This window comes from Heptranchias perlo, chromosome 20, assembly GCF_035084215.1.
Source record: "Heptranchias perlo isolate sHepPer1 chromosome 20, sHepPer1.hap1, whole genome shotgun sequence".
NCBI lineage: Eukaryota > Metazoa > Chordata > Chondrichthyes > Hexanchiformes > Hexanchidae > Heptranchias > Heptranchias perlo.
Window position 1 is genome coordinate 27,253,911 of NC_090344.1, and position 7,500 is coordinate 27,261,410.

The 7,500-nt window shown below is 44.7% G+C and overlaps 2 non-coding genes across 2 annotated transcripts; both read left to right on the forward strand.

The window, feature by feature from the left end:
• Nucleotides 1–5,529: 5,529 nt before the first annotated feature.
• Nucleotides 5,530–5,602, forward strand: trnak-cuu (transfer RNA lysine (anticodon CUU)). The gene has a single exon. It is a non-coding gene; the product is annotated as a tRNA-Lys (tRNA).
• Nucleotides 5,603–6,621: 1,019 nt separating this feature from the next.
• Nucleotides 6,622–6,694, forward strand: trnaf-gaa (transfer RNA phenylalanine (anticodon GAA)). Its single transcript has one exon. It is a non-coding gene; the product is annotated as a tRNA-Phe (tRNA).
• The last annotated feature ends 806 nt before the right edge of the window (nt 6,695–7,500 follow it).

Consider the following 7,500-nt stretch of genomic DNA (forward strand, 5'->3'; position numbering starts at 1 on the left):
TTTGGTAGTTTACGTATGACAGCGATGTTTAGAAATGAACTGTGGGTGTATCTCTATGAGTGCGATATTTATATATGAACTGTGGGTGTATCTCTATGAGTGTGATGTTTATATATGAATTGTGGAATGAACAGGCGGGGCAATTCCTCCTGGGGGTTATATTTTCTTCCACGACAATAACACAAAGTAATCGTTGGGTGCAGATCCGAAATTCAGTTGAGAGAGCGTTAGACTGAAGATCTGAAGATCCTTGGTTCAATCCCGAATTTCGGCAGTTTTTGGTTGTTTACTTTATTCTTCCTTGCTTCGATTCTCGGATTGATTTGCATGAAATTTAATTCCCGCCACTGAAGGATTGGGGATTGAATAGAGAGACATCAAGGATGGGAAATATTTATATCGTTTGTATTTGGCTGTTATTTCTCTGTTACCTTCTGCCTTTTTCTCTTGGTTTTGTCTCTCTCGGTGCCAGGTGACCATTTGATTTGTCCTGAACTGATCCATTTTCCACAACTCGGGGCTGATGATCATTAATGGGAACAGGCCGCGAGTTGAACGCTTATCTGCAAATTGGAGAATGACAAATAAAAAAGAAAGACGTGTTCATCCTGCCCAGGGGCAAAGTTACAACGGATGTAATTCAAAAAACGGTCCCCGTGAATTTTTCGGTGGATTTTCTTTGTAAAGCTTCGATTTCAAAAGTTACATAAACGCGAAATAAATAAAGTAAATTACAAGAATCGAGTCCATGATCATTATGTTACAGTATACTCTTTGCAAACGAGTTCACCGGCCGTACCAACGGCACATTAAGCTGTGTAATTAATTTTTGTACCTGCAGCGATTTCTGCACTTGGACCCCTAAATCTCTCTGCTCCTCCACAGCACCGAGTTTCTCACCATTTAGAAAATACTAGTGTCATAGAGTCATAGAGTTATACAGCACGGATAGAGGCCCTTCGGCCCATCGTGTCCGCGCCGGCCATCAGCCCTGTCTACTCTAATCCCATATTCCAGCATTTGGTCCGTAGCCTTGTATGCTATGGCATTTCAAGTGCTCATCCAAATGCTTCTTGAATCTTGTGAGGGTTCCTGCCTCCACAACCCTTTCAGGCAGTGAGTTCCAGACTCCAACCACCCTCTGGGTGAAAAAGTTCTTTCTCAAATCCTCTCTAAACCTCCCGCCTTTTACCTTGAATCTATGTCCCCTTGTTATAGAACCCTCAACGAAGGGAAAAAGCTCCTTAGTATCCATCCTATCTGTGCCCCTCATAATTTTGTACACCTCAATCATGTCCCCCCTCAGCCTCCTCTGCTCCAAGGAAAACAAACCCAATCTTCCCAGTCTCTCTTCATAGCTGAAGCGCTCCAGCCCTGCTAACATCCTGGTGAATCTCCTCTGCACCCTCTCCAAAACGATCACATCCTTCCTGTAGTGTGGCGACCAGAACTGCACACAGTACTCCAGCTGTGGCCTAACCAGTGTTTTATACAGCTCCATCATAACCTCCTTGCTCTTATATTCTATGCCTCGGCTAATAAAGGCAAGTATCCCATATGCCTTCTTTACCACCTTATCTACCTGTTCCGCCGCCTTCAGGGATCTGTGAACTTGCACACCAAGATCCCTCTGACCCTCTGTCTTGCCTAGGGTCCTCCCATTCATTGTGTATTCCCTTGCCTTGTTAGTCCCTCCAAAGTGCATCACCTCGCACTTTTCCGGGTTAAATTCCATTTGCCACTGTTCCGCCCATCTGACCAACCCATCTATATCGTCCTGCAGACTGAGGCTATCCTCCTCGCTATTCACCACCCTACCAATTTTTGTATCATCAGCGAACTTACTGATCATACCTTTTACATTCATATCCAAGTCATTAATGTAGACCACAAACAGCAAGGGACCCAGCACCGTTCCCTGTGGTACCCCACTGGCCACAGGCTTCCAGTCACAAAAACAACCTTCGACCATCACCCTCTGCCTTCTGCCACTAAGCCAGTTTTGTATCCAAAGTGCCAAGGCACCCTGGATTCCATGGGCTCGTACCTTCTTGACCAGTCTCCTGTGCGGGACTTTATCGAAGGCCTTACTGAAATCCATGTAAACCACATCCACTGCGTTACCCTCATCCACACGCCTGGTCACCCCCTCAAAAAATTCAATCAAATTAGTCAGACATGATCTTCCCTTGACAAAGCCATGTTGACTATCCCTGATTAATCCTTGCTTCTCCAAGTGGAGACGAATTTTGTCCTTCAGAATTTTTTCCAATAATTTTCCAACCACTTATGTTCGGCTCACTGGCCTGTAGTTCCCCGGTTTTTCCCTACTCCCCTTCTTGAATAATGGTATTACATTAGCGGTTCTCCAGTCCTCTGGCACATCCCCTGTGGCCAGAGAGGTTCTGAATATATGTGTCAGAGCCCCCGCAATCTCCTCCTTTGCCTCACACAGTAGCCTGGGATACATTTCGTCCGGGCCTGGGGATTTATCCATTTTTAGGCCTGCTAAAACCGCCAATACCTCCTCCCGCTCGATGTTAATATGTTCGAGAATATCACAGTCCCCCTGCCGTATTTCTATGTCTACATCGTCCTCCTCCATAGTGAAAACAGATGCAAAAAATTCATTTAGAACCCCTCCTACATCTGCCGGCTCCACACACAGATTGCCATTTTTGTCCCAAATGGGCCCTATTTTTCCCCTCGTCATCCTCTTACCCTTAATATACTTATAAAACATCTTAGGATTTTCCTTTTTTTTGCTCGCCAGTGTTATTTCATGGCCCCTCCTTGATCTCCTAATTTCTTTTTTAAGTATCCCCCTGCACTTTTTGAACTCCTCTAGGGCTTCCTCCGTCTTTAGCCTTTTGTATCTGCCAAAAGCCCTCCTTTTTTTCCTAATCCATTCTCGTATATCCCCTGACATCCAAGGTTCCCTGGAGTTCTTGGAACCACCCTTGACCTTTATGGGAACATGTTGCCATTGTATGGTCTCAATCTCCCTTCTGAAAGACTCCCATTGCTCCGATGCGGATTTTCCTCCAAGCAGCTGATCCCAGTCCATTTTGGCCAGATCCTGCCTTATCCTATTAAAATCGGCCTTCCCCCAATTTAGAACCTTTATTTCCGGCCCCTCCCTGTCCTTTTCCATGACCACCTTAAATCTCACCAAATTATGGTCAATGTCACCAAAGTGCTCACCGACTAGCACTTCTTCCACTTGGCCGGCCACATTCCCGAGAATTTGGTCCAGTACCGCCCCCTCTCTTGTAGGACTTTCTACCTGCTGGCTCAAAAAGCTCTCCTGGATGCACGTTAAGAATTTTGTACCCTCTAAGCCTTTTAAACTCTGATTTATCTTTCTTAGATTTAAAGTGTATGACCTCGGTCTCCCCCACATTGAACTCTATTTGCCACAGTTTGTCCACACACTTCATCTATCAATTCCCACTTTTTAATTTCCCGATCCCATCTGCATTACTTCTTGCGTCACCAGAAGGCTGCTTGTTCAAAACACGGGGTAACCGTTGCCTTTAGAGCTGATAGGATTCTGTATCGTTCCGGAATGAATGTTTCATCTGCTTTTTCTCAATAAACAGAACCTTGCTCCAAATTCTGGTTCTCTGGTTCTCACATTTCAGCAAATCCTATCATTTTGCCCTCGACTTTTGATCTTGTGCTGCGGATGAAACTTTTGCAAAGAGGGAGAAGAAGTCCCCAAATCGCCCCACGTGTATCTCAAACGCTTTGGGAAGAAGTTCTGTGTAAACAATCAGGAATTTAAAGGCACCTCAATGACCTGCACTTTCATTGAATGACTTTTTTTCGCCATTGGAATCGACGTGAAATCGCTGTCGGCTTTCATCTCACTGAAGTGCAGAGTGTGGCCGCCTTGAATCGATCAATGTGTTAGTGACGAGTTTGGGTTAAGCACGGGTCGCGTTTATTTCTGAAATCTTACCAAGCACCGGGAAAAAGAAACTTAGAATCAAACTGTCCCTGTAAGTGATGAATTGAAGGGAATATCGCTCCAAACAGATCTGGACAATGTGCAGCGCAGCCGCACAGGAGTTACAAATCCACCCTCTCGCCACTCGGCAATCGCATGAACTGAACTTTACTCTGGCCTGTGTCACCGCGCTGAAATCGAGTCTTTCTCGGCCACATTTTTTCTGAACATAATAATTACTGGTTTAAGAGTGAAAATTGTCGTCCACTTCACTGAAAGTGCAAGAGACAACTTTGTAGACACCGTGTAGTGTCACAGACCTACTGGTTTGTCCTGCTCATTTCATCTCATCTCATTTTCCGCAAACCTGAATATTACTGGAACAGAGAATGGCGAATCACAGCTCAAAAATCAATCCTCTCTTCCACGAGCGGACTGAGTCTTTCAACATACAGGTGTTTAATGGCAAGGTGAGTTTAATTTTCAGAAATAATACAGCACAAATTTTGACTCGTGCAAGCTGCACACATTTTATTTTGGAAAAGTAAACTGATTGGAAGAAAGCTGTTACATTGAGTGCGGCAACCTGAAGCGTCAGCTCGATGAATTAGTCCTTGAACATTTGCAAGTTCTGTTTCTGTGGCGCAATTGGTTAGCGCGTTTCGCTGCGAACTGAAAAGTTGGTCGTTAGAGTACAGGAAGGCAACTTTTTACCTTAACATTCATTGTCTCGCAAATTCTTGGGTTCGAATGTGTGTCTTGTCTGCCAGAAAATGTACCGCAAGCATTGCCAGCTGAGTGCGTCTGATTTTCCACCATTTATTCTGCGGTTGGATAACAGGCATATGAAAAATATCCAAAAAAACGAGGTTGGCTTGAACGAAGTCGGAATACTTCTTGACAGAGAAGGTTCGAAGGTTGCAAGCGAGCTCCTTCACACTGACATGGATATTTCTGCAGTGAGCGACATCAGACTGTTTCCACAATGAATGTCACTCCCTTTATTTTGGAAAAGTGAAATGGTATTCACATTCCGACTGGTTTCAGTTGATTTGTGAGAGATCGCTAAAGGATCAATCTCCGGTGAAGACGGCCTTTTTCTCTCTCTCTGTTGGCCGAATCCAAAATGAAATTGGAGCTGGACTAATCATGCAAGAAATCAGGAATCACTTTAGCAAACAAAATACGGCCGAAAGCTGGAACTCTCTCATCCCAAAGGATGTGGATTGTGGTTCAATTCATAATTTGAAGTCTGATATTGACAGATCGTTTTTCGATTCGGGTACCAAGGAATATGAGTCCAAGACGGAGAAACAGAGATGAATTGCAGATCAACTCATGATCCAATTGAATGGGGCAGCAGGTTAGAGGGAATGAATGGCCTTCTCTGGTCCCGATGTTCATATACTGCTCAGCGCGGAGCTGGACGAATGGTAAAAGACATCGGACGAACTCCAGAATGAAAAAACGGGTGTTCAGAAGTCGATACCCTGAGATTGTGGAACGAACTGAACTCCTGCAGCAAAGCCAACAGTTGTCTCTCTGCAATGATAAGATGGGAAGAATTTCAGCCGTCGGCCCGGCTAGCTCAGTCGGTAGAGCATGAGACTCTTAATGTCAGGGTCGTGGGTTCGAGCCCCACGTTGGGCGATTTGTGTTCTACTTTTCACACTCGGTGATAAAAAATTTTAAAGTGCAACCTCTTGTCTCCAGATTCGAAACAGGCACAACCCTGAGCTGTGTGAAAGGAAACCGTGAGCGTTGCCAAATATCCACTCCCTATCGATTCTACCTTCTCGTTCCCTCCACATGGGACACGGACAGGTTATGGGTTCAATTGGATTCACTTTTTGTTGTTATTAAAAATGTTGAAGGTCAGAAAATGTAATATTTAGGAGATGCCAACGCTGGAACAATTCGCCTCTCTGATACCTCCTGATCCCCCCTTACCCCATTTGATTCTCCCTGTGCTCCTTATCATCGCTGATACGCTCTGTCTCTTACCTTCTCCGATACCCTCAGAGAGTCCATGATTCACTTTGAACCTTGTCAGCGCCATTCACCTGCTCTGATACCTATTGATTGCCCCTTACACAGATGCGCCCTGAGCCGCCTTACACTCTCCCATCCTCGGCAGTCCTTCCCCTCTCTCAGATCTTAATACACTCTCTGATGCCATCTGACTTCCCACTCTCCTCTTTGAGCCCCCTTACACTCTCTGATGCCCTCTGATAGTACCTTCCCCTCTCTGAGATGCCCTTGCCACAATGGATCGCCACTAAGAAGCGATTAGACGCCCTGAGGCCTTCTCAGAAGCAATTACCGTCCCTGCTGTCAAAGTGCGGTGTAACTTCACAGGTGGATCTCCCGGTCTGTGTTCAGGATGAGATCAAGAGTTTGATCGGTTGCTGCTGCTTCCGCCTCTGAGAGCTCGATCGGCGGTCGGTACCGATCTTCCTCCCACAAACTGGGTATGGATGTATGAGTGCGCTGTTGATTTATAAACTTTGGTAGTTTACGTATGACAACGATGTTTATATATGAACTGTGGGTGTATCTCTACGAGTACGATGTTTATATATGAATTGTGGAATGAACAGGAGGGGCAATTCCTCCTGGGGTTATATTTTCTTCCACGACAATAACACAAAGTAATCGTTGGGTACAGAGCCGAAATAGCTCAGTTGGGAGAGCGTTAGACTGAAGATCTGAAGGTCCTTGGTGCAATCCCGAGTTTCGGCAGCTTTTGTTTGTTTACTTTCTTCTTCCTTGCTTCGATTCTCGGATTTATTTGCAGTGAAATTTAATTCCCGCCACTGAAGGATTGGGGATTGAATGGAGAGACATCAAGGATGGGAATTATTTATATCGTTTGTATTTGGCTGTTATTTCACTGTTACCTTCTGCCTTTTTCTCTTGGTTTTGTCTCTCTCGGTGCCAGGTGACTATTTGATTTGTCCGAAACTGATCCATTTTCCACATCTCGGGGCGGTCAGACCCGCTCTGTCTGTCTGTTGCTGCTGATGATCATTAATGGGAACAGGCCGCGAGTTAAACGTTTATCTGCAAATTGGAGAAAGACAAATCAAAAGAAAGACGTGTTTATCCTGCCCAGGGGCAAAGTTACAACGGATGTAATTCAAAGACGGTCCCCGTGAATTTTTCTGTGGATTTTCTTTTCAAAGCTTCGATTTCAAAAGTTACAAAAACGCGAAATAAATAAAGTAAATTACAAGAATCGAGTCCGTGATCATTATGTTACAGTATACTCTTTGCAAACGAGTTAACCGGCCGTACCAACGGCACATTAGGCTGTTTAATTAATTTTTGTACCTGCAGCGATTTCTGTACTTTGACCCCTAAATCTCTCTGCTCCTCCACAGCACCGAGTTTCTCACCATTTAGAAAATACTCTGATTTATCTTTCTTAGATTTAAAGTGTATGACCTCGGTCTCCCCTACATTGAACTCTATTTGCCACAGTTTTGTCCACACACTTAATCTATCAATTCCCACTTTTCAATTTCCTGCTACCATCTGCATTACTT